At 38.8% G+C, this 20,115-nt stretch overlaps 1 non-coding gene across 1 annotated transcript; it reads right to left on the bottom strand.

Moving 5' to 3' along the window:
• Positions 1–16,401: 16,401 nt before the first annotated feature.
• On the bottom strand, positions 16,402–16,509 carry LOC112704383 (small nucleolar RNA R71). Its single transcript, XR_003155009.1, has one exon. It is a non-coding gene; the product is annotated as a small nucleolar RNA R71 (small nucleolar RNA).
• Between the last annotated feature and the right edge of the window lie 3,606 nt (positions 16,510–20,115).

Consider the following 20,115-nt stretch of genomic DNA (forward strand, 5'->3'; position numbering starts at 1 on the left):
CTACCTCCAGCTGCGTACCACACATTCTGCATTCGACATGTGGCAGCAAATTTCGCACTTACCTTCAAGGGCAAGGACGCAAGAAGGCTACTTGTGAATGCAGCTTATGCTAAGATCGAGGTGGAGTTCGATTACTGGTTTGATATTCTATGGTCTGAAGACCCTGCCATGTGTGAGTGGGCGAACCGGATTGAGTATTCATTATGGACACAGCATCGTGATGAGGGTCGTAGATTTGGGCACAGGACGACAAATATCTCCGAGTGTGTTAATTCAATCCTCAAGGGGGTCAAGAATCTCCGTGTGTGCTCGCTGGTCAAGGCAACTTACAGTAGGTTGGCCGAACTATTCGTCCGCAAGGGGAGAGAGGCTGAGGCCCAGATGGGCACCGGACAACAGTTCAGTCAACACCTGGTGATAAATCCCATTTTTAGGATTTATCTTGTATTGAATTTAGAGTATTTTGATAACCTTTTGTCACATTTAGCCTATGAATTAGCATGGTTTTGTTATCTCTCCCATATTTATGCTTAAGTGTAAAAACATACTTTTTAAGCCTTATTTTGATGAATTCTAATTTCTCCTTGATTCCATAAGATGCCTTGATGTGTTTGCTAGTAATTCCAAGATTGAAATAGGCTAGGCATGGATCAAAGGAAGCAAGGAAGGAAGCATACAAGTGGAGAGAAGCATAAAAAGTCAAAGAAGCAAAGTCAGCCAAGCACGCGCACGCGCACAAGGCGCCCGCGCGCACATTGCAGAATCGACCAGGGACGCGCACGCGTACCGTGCGCGCACGCGTCGATGACCGCACATGACTTCATTAAAGCAACACGTGCCTGGCGATTTGAGAGGGTTTCTGAACCCATTTTGGCGCCAAATGCTGATAGAAAGGAATAAAAGGACCAAGGATTGAGGGGAAGGCAATCAATCTAGCATATAGCCTAATTAGGATTAGTTTAGAGTTAGTTTTAGAGAGAGAAGCTCTCACTTCTTTCTAGAATTAGGATTAGGTTTAGGTCAATCTTTCTTCTTAGATCTAGGTTTAATTCATGCTTTGATTCACTTTTCTTTTACCAATTCTTAATCTTCTCCTCCTCCTCTTTCTAGTTAGGTGCTTTAATAATTGTAATTCTTCATTTTGTTTTGGATAGATTGTTGTTCCTTTGTTTTCTTTCAATAATGCAATTTGAGGTAATTCATGATAATTGTGATTTTTCTTGATTGTTGTTGTTAATTCTTTGCAATAATTGTTGTTAGATTCTATTCTTGTTGTCAATTTGCTTTGCTCTTATTTTGTGCCTTCCAAGTGTTTGATGAAATGCTTGGTTGTATTTTAGTGTAGGTTTTGTTCCTCTTGGCCTAGGTAGAGTAATTAGTGACTCTTGAGTTATCTAATTCCTTTGTTGATTGATAATTAGAAGTTGCTAATTGATTTGAATGCCTCTAAAGCTAGTCTTTCCTTTAGGAGTTGATTAGGACTTGAGGAACCAAATTGATTCATCCACTTGACTTTCCTCCATGGTTAGAGGTTGACTAAGTGGGAGCAATACACAATTCTCATCACAATTGAGAAGGATAACTAGGATAGGACTTCTAGTTCTCATATCTTGCCAAGAGTTTTATTAGTTGTTAGTTTATTTTCTTTGCCATTTATAATTCTTGTCTATAATCTCAAAAATCCCAAAATAACTCACAACCAATAACAAGACACTTTATTGTAAATCCTAGGGAGAACGACCCGAGGTTTAAATACTTCGGTTTATAGATTTTAGGGGTTTGTACTTGTGACAAACAAATTTTTGCATGAAAGGATTATTGTTGGTTTAGAGACTATACTTCAACGAGATTTCATTTGTGAAATTCTAAACCGTCAAAAATCTATTCATCAAAAAATGGCGCCGTTGCATGGATTTGCAATGGTGTTATGTTATTGGTTATTGTACATATGTGAATATTATGAATAGGTTTATATTTTGTTTGTTTCTTAATTTTTGTTAGTTTTATTTTGTTCTCTCACTATGAATTCTCACTTTAGCTTTGAGTTTGGTTCTAATTGTGTTGTAGAAAATGTGGACTTTAATGGCAACATGTACCATGGACGGAACCAACAAAGATGGTAGGAGTCTCAAGGAATTGATCACTCCTATTGGCAACAACCTCCGGATACTTATAGGTATAATTCCCATCCTAATGCATGTCAATTTGACGGCTATGATGACTATTTTTGTGACACTCAACAACCACCATCATATGCCTATGAATCTCATCCTCAACATGAACCTCAACCATTCTCACAAGCCTTTCATTACCAAACACCACCCTATGATCCATATCCATCATATGACCAAACCCCCATACCATACTCTTATGACCATTATGAGCAAGAACCCTTAGAACCACCACAACCCTATCAAGATTACTCCCAAGAACCACCTCAATTCACACCATCTCCACAATTTTATGAAGAAGAACCACCTTCCTACCATGAACCCTCTCTCCAGAATCATGAACCTTCTTACTCACCCCAAACCCCAATAGACGATCCTCTCACTTTGTTACTTCAAGGACAAGAAGCCATGAAGCGGGATACACTTGAGTTTGTGACCAATTTGACCAAGGTGGTGCACACTTTAGCCCACCAATGTTTGAATACTCAAGGTACTTCCATGACCACATGTAAAAAGTCAAAAGAAGAGAAAAGCATGAAGGAGAAATTGGAAAATTCGGTGGAAAAGGAGGAGTCAAATTTTGTGTTAGAACATTTGGAGGAGCCTATGATCATTGAAGAAAAGGAAGAAGTGGTTGAAGATTTAGGAGATATTGAAAGTCCGTGGGAATGTAGCATCATGGAGAACTCTTCCAAGAAGCTTGATATTGATGTTGAGAAGGGTGCGCAACCTCTAAGGCATATCATCGTTGGAGATTTGGAAGAAGCTTATCAAGAAATGGATTCAATCATGGATGAATTTCTCTCTACAATGGAATTCTCTCCCATTGGACATGATGTTGAAACTATAGAAGAATGTGCACAACCTCCCATATCCTTGGTGAGCAATGAGAAAGAGATCTACCAAGGAGAGAACATTGGCATTGTGTACATTGAAATTGAAGAATATGAAGAGGTTGATCAAGAGATGGATTCATTCATCAATGAATTCCTATCGAAAATTGAATCACCTCCCATTAGGCAAGAAATCAAAGTTCTTGAAGACAACACCAAGCCAAGTGAAAAAGGGGAAAAGGTTGAAATTGAAGAAGCTTGTGAAGAGGTGAAAATACACAAAGAAGAGCACAAGGAAGTAGACCTTGCATTGTCTAAGTGTGGGGAGGTCTCCCTTCCCAAGTCACCATCCAACACAACACTCAAGTGGGTAAAACTCTCATCCATAAGCTTCACTTTCTCACTTGAATATGGTTTAATTGAATATGATGGTCAACTTAGAGCTCTTTGTGGAGTTAGGAATAGGAGAGAGTTGTGTAGTGGTTGGAAATTCGGTATAAAAATCATAAAGGCCAAGACTCTAAGGTATAGGAATGAGGATGGAACGAAAATCACCGTATATGGGTCTAGAAGGAAGCATTGGTGGAATAAAGAGAATTCTATGTGTCAATCACCCTTATGTCAACCACCCGTACGGAAAAATCATGAAACTCAACTAAAGGATGGGTGTGAAGATAAGATATGGGATCCCGGTTCGCTATGTGAAGACCAACTATGGGGACTCATATTTTGGGTAGAACTTTGTCCAAACTTGATGAAAATGGTTGGAAATTCTGTCAACCAATTGAGAGGCAAGGATCCTTGGAGATTCAAGGATGAGTACAAACATAAGCCACCATGACAATAAGCGCCTCAAAATGTCCAACTTAAGGACTTAAACTAAAAGTACTAGGTGGGAGACACCCCACCATGGTAAACTCTTTCCACTCTCTTTTAAATTTGCTTAATAAGTGATTTGAGTTACCATTGTAGGTAGATGTTTCATATAAATTTGTTTGTACAACTTAATTGTTAGCTTAGTCACGTGTATGTTGTGTTTTGTAGTAGATGAATAATATCAAATTGCATTTTTGTGAATTGTATGATGGTTGATTGAATAAAGAGTTGTGAGCAGTATGGGGAGCACCCAGCATAATTTTTCTGATAAAAAAAAGGGGGTGGACGCGCGCGCACGATGTACGCGCACGCGTCCCTGAGCAGATGCATCATCACCCACATCCCCGAGCGTTGGGCCTCTCTTGGGAAAACACTATGCCCTGAGCCAACATAATCCACACTGACGCACACTACGTGTGTGCGCGCCGATCATAAGAACAAGGATATGTACGCGAACGCGCACCTGCCGCGTCCGCGTCGATCTGCTGCTGCAAAAAATTTTGAGCCAAGCCCCAGAGAGTTGTGCTGGATCTGGGCCAACTTTAAGCCCCCAGCCCAACTCAATCTGCGCGGACGCGCACTCACCGCGTGCGCACCCATATGCCTAACAGAGGAACAGACGCGAGCGCACGCATCGCGCTAGCGCGCCCTATCGCAAAACTATCAATGTACGCGGACGCGCGCTTGCCGCGCGCGCGTACCTTATATGATGCCGCTCCAGGCCCTTGCCCAGAGAGTTGGGCGTGCATCAAGCCCACTCTAAGCCTCAGGCCCAACCACATGTACGCGTGCGCGCTTTGTACGCGCACGCGCCGTTGCATAATCTGCCAATCCACGCTCGAGCGCACTGCACGCTCACGCGTGGGTCCCAAGTTTTCTCCATGTACGTGGGCGCGCAAGCCGCGCGCTCGCATCGATTCAAAAAAAAAGGGATAACCCTAATACGCGAAGAGCGTTGCGCAGTCGCGCACTCTCTTCTCCCTCACCATTTCCATCTTCTTCTTCTCACCGCCACAATCGCCGCTGCAGCAGCGCCGTCGCCACCACCCAACCTCGTCTGTTGTCTCTCTCACTGCCAACCTCTCATTCTCTCGCTCCGACCACCTCTGCTCGAACACCATCTCCGCCGCCATTCCATCATCACCGCCGGCGACACTCTCCTCTTCCATTTCAAACTCCCCTATCACTCTCCTTCTATCACCACTGCCAGCTTCCTTTTCACTCAGTCTCTCACTCTTCCGAACGTCGTCACAGCCGCCGCCCTGCCATTACCGCCACCCTCCGCGGCGGTGCCTTACCTCGCTCAATTCTCTGCCGCCCCTACTTCCCTACTTCCCACTTCCATTTCTTTTTTTTCGCTGCTCTCAGGTTCTTGCTCCAACTCTGCTTGTTTTTAATTTTTTGTTTCTATTACCTACTGTTAGTTGTTTGTAGTTAGTTAGAATTGGAACTTTGTATGTTAGGTTAGATAGAAATACTTGCTGTTAGGTAGCTAGGATTGGATAGAGGATTCTAGGCCTGATAAGTGCTCCGTTTGTGCATAATTTGCTGTCTGTTTATTTGGATGTTGTATGCTGATTTTGGACTGCTTTTTATGCACTTCTTGTTGCCTGAATGCCATACAACTACTGTTGTGCTTAATTGATGTTGCTTTCTTGCTAATTATGCTATTTTGCTACCTGGGAACGTCCAATTTTAAGCCGGAATGCTGCCCAATTTTCAAGAAATCTATTTTCATTTTAATCTCTATTGTAATTTGGGCTAATTTCCGTTTCCTTTCAACTTCCCGGATTTGCACCATTCATTGTGAACATGAACCACAACTTCTCTTTTATTTGAGCCTAAATATCGTCATACCACTAATCCACTTTTCTAACTCACTAATTTCTTTAACCATTTAACTTCTACTCACATTTAACCCTCTTTAACCATTCTTTCTAAAGTATGATGATTTTATTGCTTAATGAGTAAGAGTTGTTGACTTTAGTGAACATTGCATTCTTGGCTTACTTGTTCACTTATGCTTACTTGTTTACCAATTCTTTTCAAGTTCAGTTCAACATCATGATTGTTATTAGCCAATTGTATCCTGAACATGCCTTCTTTGTTACATGCTAAGTGTTTCATTGCTTATATTCTATCATATTTTTCAGGATGACGGATAAAGGAAAGGCTATAGCCACTGCCTCCAAGAAAAGAAAACATTCTGCACCATCTATTTCCTTCATTTACAAGAATTATGCTAATAATCCTTTGAATGACGAAGAAAAGGAAAATCAGTTGCTACCTTCTACCGATCCCACCAAGTTTCCCAATCTTTACTGCGAGCTTCGCCTTTCCAAATATCGAACAACGAAGCTGAATACTGAGAAGAAATTACTCCTTCCCAATGATGTGAGATGGTCAATTACTAATCGGATCCTAGAGTTGGGTATGGATTTTGTTGACAGAGATTTGGGGGATATCAATATTTCTTGGGTGAAGGAATTTTATTGCAATTTCTTCCGTCCCACTTTGGATTCAGTTCAGTTGAGGGGTAGGGAGATCATGATTACTGAGACTGCCATAGAGGAGGCATTATAGTGTCGGCACATTACTGATGACATGTGTGCCCATCAGTAGGCAGAGATGGCTATCCATACCATGACCTTTGACTATGAGGCGCTGAGGCGCGTGATTGGTTTACCAGATGCCACTTGGGTCATGGACTCGGGCAACACAAAGCCCAAAGGGATGTTCTTTGCACACTTGAACAAGGAGGCCAAGACTTGGTAGATGATCTTCGCTCACTACGTCTTGCCCACCACTCACTTTTCTGAGATCCCTATGGAGATGCTACTCTTGATTGGTTGTGTTATGGAGGGAAAGGAAGTTTATTTTCCCCAATTGATCTGACAGAGCATGTGGCGAGCCCATATTCGTGGCCTCCTGCCTTTTCCTGTCCTGATTACCAGCATGGCATCACTGGCGGATGTTCCTAACCATGATGATGATGTGATACCACCGCCGCCAGAGGACGGTGCTAAGGAGGTCACTATTCCTTGGGGCACTTGGGTGACTGAGAGACCCCCGGCTAGACGCCAATCTAGAGCTAGGGCGGTGGAAGGGACAGCCGGACCTCCAGCAGCCCCATCCTCCTCTACAGCAGCAGCTCCATCTTCTTCAACAGCCCCCCTTCAGCACCTGAGCCCACTTATCTATTGGTCCAGCGCCTATTTCGGTTTTTGGAGCGCGAGAGGCACCATGTTAGGTGGCGACTGGACCGGATGGACCAGGCGCTCATCTCTCTTGGCGCTGAGTTACCTCCGCTTCTAGACTCTCCAGCCTCCGATGAGCAGGATCATCAGGAGGAGGATGCGGATGCACTGACTCAGTAGGATGCACCTCCAGCTGCTCCTCCCACTACAGAGACACCACAGACCCATGAGGAGCCGGTCCCACAGCCACAGCCAGAGCCTACCGTTGTACCTTCCACTGATCCTCCAGTTTAGCATCGAGGACGATGCTTGATCTTAAGTGTGGGGAGGTCACCGGTAGCACCACCATTAGAGGACCGGTGAACATTTTGGCCACTTTCCTAGTTATCTTATTTTGCATACCTTTTGTATATATTTGATGTATTTTGGTTCGTTTTGGATACCTTTACTGCTTATTTTGGATTTTAGATATTTTGATGCTTTTGGATATCTTTAGATGTCTTAGATGATAGATTCACACTTTTAGTTGGATTTTTGCATATCTTTCTTTTTAGTTTGTGGTTGTGATTAGAAATCATACTTTGAATTGCAAAGACTTAGTCACCCTTTTTGCATAAGAAATTGGTTTTAAGCGGAAAAGGAAAGGGTGAACTAAGGAAATTTTTTTGAATTTTTCAATCACAACAATGCTTAGTCAAATATTGAGATTTTTCAAGAAATTTAAATATAGGGCATTAACCCAATTGATTGAAGAAAATTTTTGGTGAAACTTGCTTGAATTCATACTTTGTGAAGCATGTATTGAGCCTAGAACACAAGCTTGTGAGACTTGAGCCTATTGATGTGGTTACATTTTATAACCACTTATTTTCCATTCTTGTGTGAAATTGTTCTCTATCTATGATTGTGATCCTTGATTTGTTTGATTCTATATGTCCATTTATTTCTTGTATTCATGCATTTGTATGATTGAGGCCATTATTTCATTAGCCCACTTACCCAAATAGCCAACCTTTTACTCTCCATTGTTAGCCAATTTTGAGCCTAAGCTTAACCAACTTATTCTCAATTTAGCACATTACAAGCCCAAGGCGGAAAACCAATGAAAATTCCTTGTTTGGATCTTTGATTAGCCTAGGCTAGTGAGAGTGCTCATTATTCAAAGTTGGTGAGGCTTGGGAACATTGGATGGAAAAAAAGAAAAAAGGGTAGCACACTTTCATGTTTAGGAATTGGGTACATACTCATGTATTGCTTAAATGTATAGACCTTATGCATTGATGTTCTTGTATAGTTTGAAAGAAAAAAAAAGAAAAATGAAAAGAAAAATAAATAAAAGTGAAAAAGAAAAAAAACGAAAAGAAAAGAAAAAACTGTATATAGAAAAAAATAAAGAAAAAAAGAGAAGAAAAAAATAATAAAAGGGGACAAAATGCCCCAAGGTGAAGTTCAACAAAAGGGAATCAATGCATAAGTGTTATGAATCAAGAAATAAGATGCATGAATATGTAAGAAAAAAGTGAAGAATGGGTAGTTAGAGTAGTTTGAATTTGTATAGGTCATTATATAGGTTAGGTGGGAAAGTCTATACTAATCCAAGATCCAAACTCTAGTCCACTTAACCATAAATGAACCTACCTTGACCCTAACCCCATTACAACCTAAATGGAAGACCTCATGATGAATGTATGCATGCATTGAATAAATGTTGATTGTTAGAAGAAAAATCAAATTTTGGAAAGCTTGAATGGAAGAGAATTGAGTGAATTAACCCTTAAACACTTGAGTGAATAGAGCGGATACACATTCGGTGAGGGTTCAAAAGTTCAATTACATGTATTCACCCATATTATCTATATTCTTGCAAGTTTGAACTCTTTTTGATAATTCAATACAATTGTGGTTGGGACTTAATTCCTATTACCCTAGCTCTTGTGCTTACACATGTCCTCTTGGGAATTGATTTGTTTGAACTAAGCATTTCCATTTGCTTTAGATAGTTGCATTTAGATAAGTTCATATAGTTTAGTTGCATTCAATAAATGTCACACCCCTTAGTTCCTTCTTATTTTAGCATGAGGACATGCTAAGGTCTAAGTGTGGGGAGGTTGATAAACCCCATTTTTAGGGTTTATCTTGTATTGAATTTAGAGTATTTTGATAACCTTTTGTCACATTTAGCCTATGAATTAGCATGGTTTTGTTATCTCTCCCATATTTATGCTTAAGTGTAAAAACATACTTTTTAAGCCTTATTTTGATGAATTCTAATTTCTCCTTGATTCCATAAGATGCCTTGATGTGTTTGCTAGTAATTCCAGGATTGAAATAGGCTAGGCATGGATCAAAGGAAGCAAGGAAGGAAGCATACAAGTGGAGAGAAGCATAAAAAGTCAAAGAAGCAAAGTCAGCCAAGCACGCGCACGCGCACCAGGCGCCCGCGCGCACATTGCAGAATCGACCAGGGACACGCACGCGTCGATGACCGCACATGACTTCATTAAAGCAACACGTGCCTGGCGATTTGAGAGGGTTTCTGAACCCATTTTGGCGCCAAATGCTGATAGAAAGGAATAAAAGGACTAAGGATTGAGGGGAAGGCAATCAATCTAGCATATAGCCTAATTAGGATTAGTTTAGAGTTAGTTTTAGAGAGAGAAGCTCTCACTTCTTTCTAGAATTAGAATTAGGTTTAGGTCAATCTTTCTTCTTAGATCTAGGTTTAATTCATGCTTTGATTCACTTTTCTTTTACCAATTCTTAATCTTCTCCTCCTCCTCTTTCTAGTTAGGTGCTTTAATAATTGTAATTCTTCATTTTGTTTTGGATAGATTGTTGTTCCTTTGTTTTCTTTCAATAATGCAATTTGAGGTAATTCATGATAATTGTGATTTTTCTTGATTGTTGTTGTTAATTCTTTACAATAATTGTTGTTAGATTCTATTCTTGTTGTCAATTTGCTTTGCTCTTATTTTGTGCCTTCCAAGTGTTTGATGAAATGCTTGGTTGGATTTTAGTGTAGGTTTTGTTCCTCTTGGCCTAGGTAGAGTAATTAGTGACTCTTGAGTTATCTAATTCCTTTGTTGATTGATAATTAGAAGTTGCTAATTGATTTGAATGCCTCTAAAGCTAGTCTTTCCTTTAGGAGTTGATTAGGACTTGAGGAACCAAATTGATTCATCCACTTGACTTTCCTCCATGGTTAGAGGTTGACTAAGTGGGAGCAATACACATATCTCATCACAATTGAGAAGGATAACTAGGATAGGACTTCTAGTTCTCATATCTTGCCAAGAGTTTTATTAGTTGTTAGTTTATTTTCTTTGCCATTTATAATTCTTGTCTATAATATCAAAAACCCCAAAATAACTCACAACCAATAACAAGACACTTTATTGTAAATCCTAGGGAGAACGACCCGAGGTTTAAATACTTTGGTTTATAGATTTTAGGGGTTTGTACTTGTGACAAACAAATTTTTGCATGAAAGGATTATTGTTGGTTTAGAGACTATACTTCAACGAGATTTCATTTGTGAAATTCTAAACCGTCAAAAATCTATTCATCACCTGGTGAAGTGTATCACTACAAGAATATAGCTGATTAGTTACCACAAAAAGAGTCGTAAAAGAATCGCTAATCTGACACAAAATATAATTTGTGATGGATTAGCTACCGCCTAGCAACTAATGCTTTTCTCGCTAATTACAAGTCGCAGATCAGTGAGACAAACACAATAGTCGCTAATTCATCAGAAAGTTTTTTATCTACCAAATAGATAGTCACAAATCCGTCGCTAAAGTAAAAGCTAATTCCATGGAAGAAAATCAAGAAATAGACTAAAAGGTAGTCGCAATTAGCGACAAATGCTACTACAGCAGAATCATTGCTAATTCGAAGCTAACTTCGTGAACAAAATAGAATGTCTAGTTGACACTAATTAGCAAGGAATTTTCTGAACCTAATTCGTCACAAATTATCCGCTAATATGATCGCAAATCTGTCACATTTTGTAGCAAATCTATAGCTAATCTTTGAAAATCCTTAATCAAAACTATTCTCAATGAGAAAATAGAATTATGAAGTACTCGCTAATTTGCTAGAAAATAATATGTATTTAATTAGTTGAACTACTATCGCAAATGTCATCGCAAATTCTTTTTAACCTAGTAATAAAAAATTAGATTTTGTCACGCTTTAAAGCGTGCCACAAATGCAAAAAATGTAGCGATATCTTTCTACCACGCTTTTAAAGCGTGCCAAAAAATGGAGATACAACCACGCTTTTAGAAACGTGCCATTGAGTTGGTTTTGGCTACGCTTCAAACGCTTGCCAATAAGAGACATACATCCACGCTTTTGAAGGGAGAAAATAAGAAAGTATAAAAAAATTAATTTTTTATTGATTTACATAATTATTTACATGCAATAATTATCATTAAAAAAATTACAATTCTATAACAAAACTGATAATTTAATTTACACACTGCAAATGTAATGCCAATAAGGCATAACAACCTATTTGTTTCAAGCTGAAATATAGAGAAAAATGCTTGACCCATTTTTTGCAAATTTATTGAAAAACCATCAATTGAGTGTTGATTACCTCATCAGTTCTGCAAATTACAAAAAAGCAACACAAATCAATAGAAAAATGGGAAATTTTTTGTCCATACATGAGTTCATAGAACTATAAGCCAAACTAACCCATGATGTAAAATTCTACAAATGAATTCATAGAAGAAGATCACCAAAGAAGTAGCAAGAAATTCAACAAAAAAGAAAAGAAAAGAAATTCATAATCATAAAGAATCCAACAACAGTCAAAATCAAAGGCACTGCACTACACTACACATCATCATGTGATTCTTGTTTGCATGCAAAAAGAAATTAATCAAGATAGACCGGAAACTACTCTCCCATGCATAACATCTAAGCCATGTCAGAAAAGCCAACAATAAAATGGTTAGAACTTGATATTTAACTAAATTTTTTAAAAAATTATTATGAAGTTCAAAAGAACATACTTTATAGTGTCCATAGCTGCCAAAACTTCATTCATAATGCCAATTCTCTGGTCTGTACATTGTAATTCTTCCTTAGACAACTTCTGCATTCTACTGATGATAAACGTCTGCTCCCACAAAATGCAACATTAAATTCATGGAATCTTATAAAAATAATTCAAGTTTTTTAGTATGGTTAACAACCCAGACTATTAGCTCATGAATGAATTTCTTAAAAAATAAAGTTATATCCATTACCACCTCAATACATTAATGCAAAGAGACTAGAGAATAAAAGATATGCAGAGAGGAACAGAAGCAGTATACTATAATAAGAGTGCATTTTAACTAATAGATTCAAAGCAATGTAGGGGTAAAACAAACTAGAGATACCAGGTGAACTCCTATACCTATAATGGAAACATAAGGACTAGCATCAAAGCGCCCAAAAGGGAAGTGATGAGCGGATAATTTATACGCTTTTTGGCATTGCTTTTAGGTAGTTTTTAGTAGGATCTAGCTACTTTTTGGGATGTTTTTATTAGTTTTTATGCAAAATTCATATTTCTGGACTTTACTATGAGTTTGTGTGTTTTTCTGTGATTTCAATTATTTTTTGGCTGAAATTGGGGGACCTGAGCACAAATCTGATTCAAAGGCTGACAAAGGACTACAGATGCTGTTGGATTCTGACCTCCCTGCACTCGAAGTAGATTTTCTGGAGCTACAGAACTTCAAATGGCGCGCTCTCAATTGCGTTGGAAAGACAACATCTAGGGCTTTCCAGCAATATATAATAGTCCATACTTTGCGTGAGTTTTAACGACGTAAAATGGCGTCAAAATGCTAGCTCTCTGTCCTTTTCTGGCGTCACAACGCCAGAACTGGCATAAAAGTTGGAGTTAAAACGCCCAAACTGGCATAAAAGCTGGCGTTTAACTCCAAGAGAAGCCGCTACACGTGTGAAGCAAAATGCTCAGCCTAAGCACACACCAAGTGGGCCCAGAAGTGGATTTCTGCATCACTTACCTATTTCTGTAAACCCAAGTAGCTAGTTTCATTATAAATAGGACCTTTTACTATTGTATTTTCATCTTCGGATCATAGAGACATTCTGGATGAGATATTTTCATATTTGGGGAGGCTGGCCATTCGGCCATGCCTGGACCTCCAGACCACTTATGTATTTTCAACGGTGGAGTTTCTACACACCATAGATTAAGGTGTGGAGCTCTGTTGTACCTCGAGTTTCAATGCAAGTACTACTATTTTCTATTCAATTCGAGCTTATTCTTGTTCTAAGATATTCACTTGCACTTCAACCTGATGAATGTGATGATTCGTGACACTCATCATCATTCTCACCTATGAACGCGTGCCTGACAACCACTTCCGTTCTACCTTAGATCGAGCGTATATCTCTTAGCCTCCATTCCGAAAGATCGGATGCTTCGTGGTATAAGCTAGAATTATTTGCAGCCATTCCTGAGATCCAGAAATTCTAAACCTTGTCTGTGGTATTCCGAGTAGGATCTGGGAAGGGATGATTGTGACGAGCTTCAAACTCGCGAGTGTTGGGCGTAGTGACAGGCACAAAAGGATCACTGGATTCTATTCCAACATGATCGAGAACCGACAGATGATTAGTCGTGCGGTGACAGTGCATTTGGACCATTTTCACTGAGAGAATGGGAAGTAGCCATTGACAACGGTGATGCCCAACATACAACTTGCCATAGAAAGGAGTATGAAGGATTGGATGAAGGCAGTAGGAAAGCAGATATTCAACAGGAACAAAGCATCTCTATGCACTTATATGAAATTCTCACCAATGAATTACTTAAGTATCTCTATCTTTACTTTATGTTTTGTTTATCTTTTTAATTATTAAAACTCCATAACCATTTGGATCCGCCTGACTGAGATTTACAAGGTGACCATAGCTTGCTTCAAGCCGACAATCTCCGTGGGATCGACCCTTACTCACATAAGGTTTATTACTTGGACGACCCAGTGCACTTGCTGGTTATTTGTGCGAAGTTGTGAAAAAGAGTTGAGATTACAATTGTGCATACCAAGTTGTTGGTGCCATTGTGTATCACAATTTCGTGCTCCAAGTTTTTGGCGCCGTTGCCGGGGATTGTTCGAGTTTGGACAACTGACGGTTCATCTTATTACTCAGATTAGGTAATTTTCTTCTTGTTTCAACCTTTATTTTATTTTCAAAAAGTTTTCAAAAATTTTTCAAAAAAAATTTTCTTCTTTTTCGTTTTTCCAAAACAATTTTCGAAAAACCCAAAAAAATTCATAAAATCATAAAAACTCAAAAATATTTCATGGTTCTTGTTTGAATCTAGGGCCAAATTTTAAGTTTGGTGTCAATTGCATGATTTTAATTGTCTTGCAATTTTCGAACCACATACATTGTGTTCTTGATGATCTTCAAGTCGTTCTTGAAGAATTGCCTTGTTTGATCTTCATGATTTATTGATTTGCACTGCATGATGTTCTACATATGCATTCATGCATTCATATGGCCCAAACATGAGAAAGTTCTAAGTTTGGTGTCCTCCATGTTTTCTTTCATTAAGAAAACTGAGTTCTTGATATTCATCTTGATCTTCAAGATTATTCTTGGTGTTCATCTTGACGTTCATAATGTTCTTACATATATCTTGTGTTTTGATCCAAGAATTATATGTTTCGACTCATTTTGTTGTTTTTCAAAATTGAAAACATATCTTCTTGAATAAATGATTTAGCAAAATGAAGATCCAAGAACATAAAGCAGAGGAGTTACAGAGAAAAAGTTGGGCGTTCAAAATGCCCAGTGAAGAAGGGAAACTGGCATTTAAACACCAGTCAGGATACCTGACTGGGCGTTTAAACGCCCAAACCATGCAGCAATTGGGCGTTAAACGCTCAAAACATGCAGCTCCTGGGCGTTTAACGCCAGGATGACACAAGGAGAGGAATTTTGTTTTCAAATCAAATCTTTTTCAAATCTTCATTTTTTTTTTCAAAATCAAATCTTTTTCAAATCAAATATTTTCAATCATATCTTTTTCAAAATCATATCTTTTCAAACATATCCTTTTCAAAAAAAATCAAATCTTTTTCTTATCTTTATTTTATAATTTTCGAAATTAATACTATTCAAAAATTTGAAGTTTGTTACTTTCTTGTTAAGAAAGGTTCAATCTTTAAGTTCTAGAATCATATCTTTTAGTTTCTTGTTAGTCAAGTAATCAATTTTAAGTTTAAAAATTAAATCTTTTTAATTTCCTTTTCAAATATTTTTCAAAATAAATTTCAATCATATCTTTTCAAACATATCTTTTTCAAATCATATCTTTTTCAAAATCAATTTCAAAATCTTTTCTAACTTCTTATATTTTCAAAATTGATTTTCAAATCTTTTTCAACTAACTAATTGATGTTTTTGTTTGTTTTACTATTTCTTATCTTTTTCCAAACCACCTTTTCACTCTTAATTTTCGAAAAACATTAACCTTTTTTAAATCCATTTTAATTAACTAATTATTTTAAATTTTATTCTTTTTATTTTTGAAAATTCTCCCCCCTCTCTTATCTTTTTCTATTTAAACACTAAGATTCCTCCTCCATTGTCAATTCGAACTCCATCTCTCTTTGAATGTTCGAATTCTTCCTTACCTACATCATCCTTCTATTCTTGTTTTCCTCTAACACCTCAAGGAATCTTTATACTGTGACATAGAGGATTCCATATTCTCTTTATTTTTTTCTCTTTCATATGAGCAGGAACAAAGATAAAGGCATACTTGTTGAAGCTGATCCTGAACCTGAGAGGACTCTGAAGAGGAAGCTAAGAGCAGCTAAAGCACAAAACTCTGAAGAGGACATCACTAAAATTTTCGAAAAGGAAGCAGCAAAAGAAAAATTATGGCCGAACCAAACAACAATGCAAGGAAGATGCTTGGTGATTTTACTACACCAACTTCCAACTTCTATGGAAGAAGCATCTCAATTCCTGCCATAGGAGCAAATAATTTTGAGCTAAAGCCTCAATTAGTTTCTCTACTGCAACAGAACTGCAAGTTTCATGGACTTCCATCAAAAGACCCTTATCAGTTTTTAACTGAGTTCTTGTAGATCTGTGATACTGTTAAGACCCAATGGAGTTGATCCTGAGGTCTACAAGCTTATGCTTTTCCCTTTTGCTGTAAGGGACAGAGCTAAAACTTGGTTCGACTCATAACCTAGAGATAGCCTGGACTCTTGGGATAAGCTGGTCACGGCTTTCTAAGCCAAGTTCTTTCCTCCTCAAAAGCTGAGCAAACTTAGAGTGGATGTTCAGACCTTCAAACAAAAAGATGGTGAGACCTTCTATGAAGCTTGGGAAAGATACAAGTAGCTGACCAAAAAGTGTCCTTCTGACATGCTTTCAGAATGGACCACATTAGATATATTCTATGATGGTCTGTCTAAATTTTCCAAGATGTCACTAGACCACTCTGTAGGTGGATCTATTTACCTAAAGAAAACGCCTACAGAAGCTCAGGAACTTATTGAAATGGTTGCAAATAACCAGTTCATGTATACCTCTGAGAGGAATTCTGTAAGTAATGGGACACCTCAAAAGAGAGAAGTTCTCGAAATTGATGCTCTGAATGCCATATTGACTCAGAACAAAATATTGACCCAACAAGTCAATATGATCTCTCAGAGTCTGAATGGATTGCAAAATGCATCCAACAGTACTAGAGAAGTATCTTCTAAAGAAGAAGCTTATGATCCTGAGAACCCTGCAATGGCAGAGGTGAATTACATGGGTGACGCCTTTGGCAACACCTATAATCTTTCATGGAAAAATCATCCAAATTTTTCATGGAAGGATCAACAGATGCAAGGCTTCAATAATAACAATGGTGGAAGAAACAGGTTTAGCAATAGTAAACCTTTCCCATCATCATCTCAGCAACAGACAAAGCATTCTGAGCAGAATCCTTCTATCTTAGCAAACATAGTCTCTGATCTATCTAAGGCCACTCTTAGTTTCATGACTAAAACAAGATCCTCCATTAGAAATTTGGAGGCACAAGTGGGCTAGATGAGTAAAAGGGTTACTGAAACTCCTCCTAGCACTCTCCCAAGCAATATAGAAGATAATCCCAAAGGAGAGTGCAAGGCTATTGATATAATCAACATGGCCGAAACCTTAGAGGAGGAGGAGGACGTGAATCCCAATGAGGAAGACCTTAGGGGACGTCCAATGGCCAGTAAGGAATACCCTAATGAGGAACCAAAGGAATCTAAGGCTCATACAGAGACCATAGAGATTCCCTTGGACCTCCTTTTACCATTCATGAGCTCTGATAACTATTCATCTCCTGAAGAGGATGAAGACATTGTTGAAGGGCAAGTTGCCCAATATTTAGAAGTAATCATGAAGCTGAATACCAAGCTATTTGGTAATGAGACTTAGGAGGAAGAGCCTCTCTTGCTCACCAATGAACTGAATACATTGGTTCAGCAAAATTTACCCAAAAGAAACAGGATCCTAGTAAATTCTTAATACCCTATACCATAGGCACCGTGACCTTTGAAAAAGCTCTGTGTGACCTGGGGTCAGGGATAAACATGATGCCTCTTTCTGTAATGGAGAAACTGAGAATCTATGAGGTACAGGCTGCCAAATTCTCATTAGAAATGGCAGATAAATCTATGAAAAAGGCTTATGGACTAGTAGAGGACATGCTAGTGAAGGTTGAAGGCCTTTACTTCCCTGCTGATTTCATAATCCTAGACACTAGGAGGGATGAGGATGAATCCATCATCCTTGGAAGACCCTTCCTAGCCATAGCAAGAGCTATAATTAACGTTGACAGAGGAGAGTTGATCCTTCATGTGAATAAAGAATGCCTTGTAGTAAAGACTCAAGGTTCTCCATCTGTAACCATGGAGAGTAAGCATGAAGAGCTTCTCCCAATACAGAGTCAAACAGAGCCCCCACATTCAAACTCTAAATTTGGAGTTGGGAGGCCACAGCCAAACTCTAAGTTTGATGTTGAGAGATCTCAACCATACTCTGATCATCTGTGAGGCTCCACGAGAGTTCACTGTCAAGCTATTGACATTAAAGAAGTGCTTATTGGGAGGCAACCCAATTTTATTTTAATCTATATTATTTTGTTTTCTTTTAGGTTGATGATCATGTGAAGTCACAAAGACAATTACAAAAAAATAAAGAAAAAAAATCAAAAACAGCATTGAAAATAGCATACCCTGGAGGAAGGACTTACTGGAGTTTAAACGCCAGTAAGGGTAGCAAAATGGGCGTTTAAACGCCCAATCTGGCACCTTTCTGGGTGTTTAAACGCCAGAATAGGGCAACAAACTGGCGTTTAGACGCCAGAACAGGAAAGAAAGCTGGCGTTTAAATGCCAGAACAGGGCAGCAGACTGGCGTTTAAACGCCAGAATTGCACTCTAAGGCGTTGTGAACGCCCAATTGGAGCAGGGATGAAGAATTTCTTGACCCCTCAGGATCTGTGAATCCCACAGGATCCCAACCAACCTCAACTCATTCTCTCTTCTCTTCACACCTTTCTACAACACTATTCCCTAAATATCCTTAACCAATCACTTCCTTAACTCTTCCCTAAAAGTCCCCACCCACCTTCAAAATTCAAAACCATTTCCCTCCCAAACCCACCTAACACTTTCGGCCACTACCCCCCTTTTTCCTATAAATACCCCCCTTCACTCCTTCATGTTCACACATCACAACCACCCTCTTCTACCCTTTGCCGAACCCTATACACCCTTCATCTCCTCCATTTTCTTCTTCTTCTACATCTTTCTTTCTTCTTTTGCTTGGGGACGAGCAAATATTTTAAGTTTGGTGTGGTAAAAGCATTGCTTTTTGTTTTTCCATAACCATTTATGGCACCTAAGGCCAGAGAAGCCTCTAGAAAGAGGAAAGGGAAGGCAACTGCCTCCACCTCTGAGTCATGGAAGATGGAGAGATTCATCTCAAAGGTCCATCAAGATTACATATGTGTAGAAGGAGCTCAATGAAAAAGAGACTCAAGAGGCAATCCGGTTCAATTGAGAAGACTGGATCTTAAGCCTGTGGCTAGAGGATGGTTGGAGTTCATCCAACGCTCTATCATTTCCACTAGCAACCGATATGATGTAACTGTGGATTGGGCCATCATGATCCATAGTATCATGATTGGAGAGGAAGAAAAAGTTCATGAAATCATACCTCTAGAACTCTACAAGGTGGCTGACAAGTCCTCACCTTTGGCAAGATTAGCCGTTCCTCATCTCATATGTCACCTTTGCTTTTCAGCTGGGATTGTCATAGAGGAAGACATCCTCATTGAAAAGGACAAGCCCATCACTAAGAAGAGGATGGAGCAAACTAGAGAGCCCATTCATGGCACTCAACAAGATCATGAGGAATTCTCTCATCAAGAAATCCCTGAGATGTCTCAAGGGATGCAATTTCCTCCACACAATTATTAGGAGCAACTCAACACTTCTTTGGAAAGCTTGAGTTACAACATGGACCAATTAAGGGTGGAACACTAAGAGCACTCCATCATTCTCCATGATATTAGAGAAGATCAAAGAGCTATGAGGGAGGAGCAACAAAGGCAAGGAAGAGACATAGAGGAGCTCAAGAGCACCATTGGACCTCAAGAGGAAGACGTCACCCTCACTAAGGTGGACTCATTCCTTAATCTCCTTGTCTATTTATTTTTCTATTTTCGGCTTTGTGCTGTATGTTCTATCTATGTTTGTGTCTTTACTACATGATCATTAGTGTCTAGTGTCTATGTCTTAAAGCTATGAATAACTCCATGAATCCTTCACCTCTCTTAAATGAAAAATGTGCTTAATTACAAAAGAACAAGAAGTACTTGGATTTCAAATTTTATCTTGAAACTAGTTTAATTATTTTGATGTGGTGGCAATACTTTTTGTTCTCTGAATGAATGCTTGAACAGTGCATGCTTTTTATCTTGTTGTTTATGAATGTT

The sequence above is a fragment of the Arachis hypogaea genome, chromosome 7 (assembly GCF_003086295.3).
Source record: "Arachis hypogaea cultivar Tifrunner chromosome 7, arahy.Tifrunner.gnm2.J5K5, whole genome shotgun sequence".
In the NCBI taxonomy this organism is placed as follows: domain Eukaryota; kingdom Viridiplantae; phylum Streptophyta; class Magnoliopsida; order Fabales; family Fabaceae; genus Arachis; species Arachis hypogaea.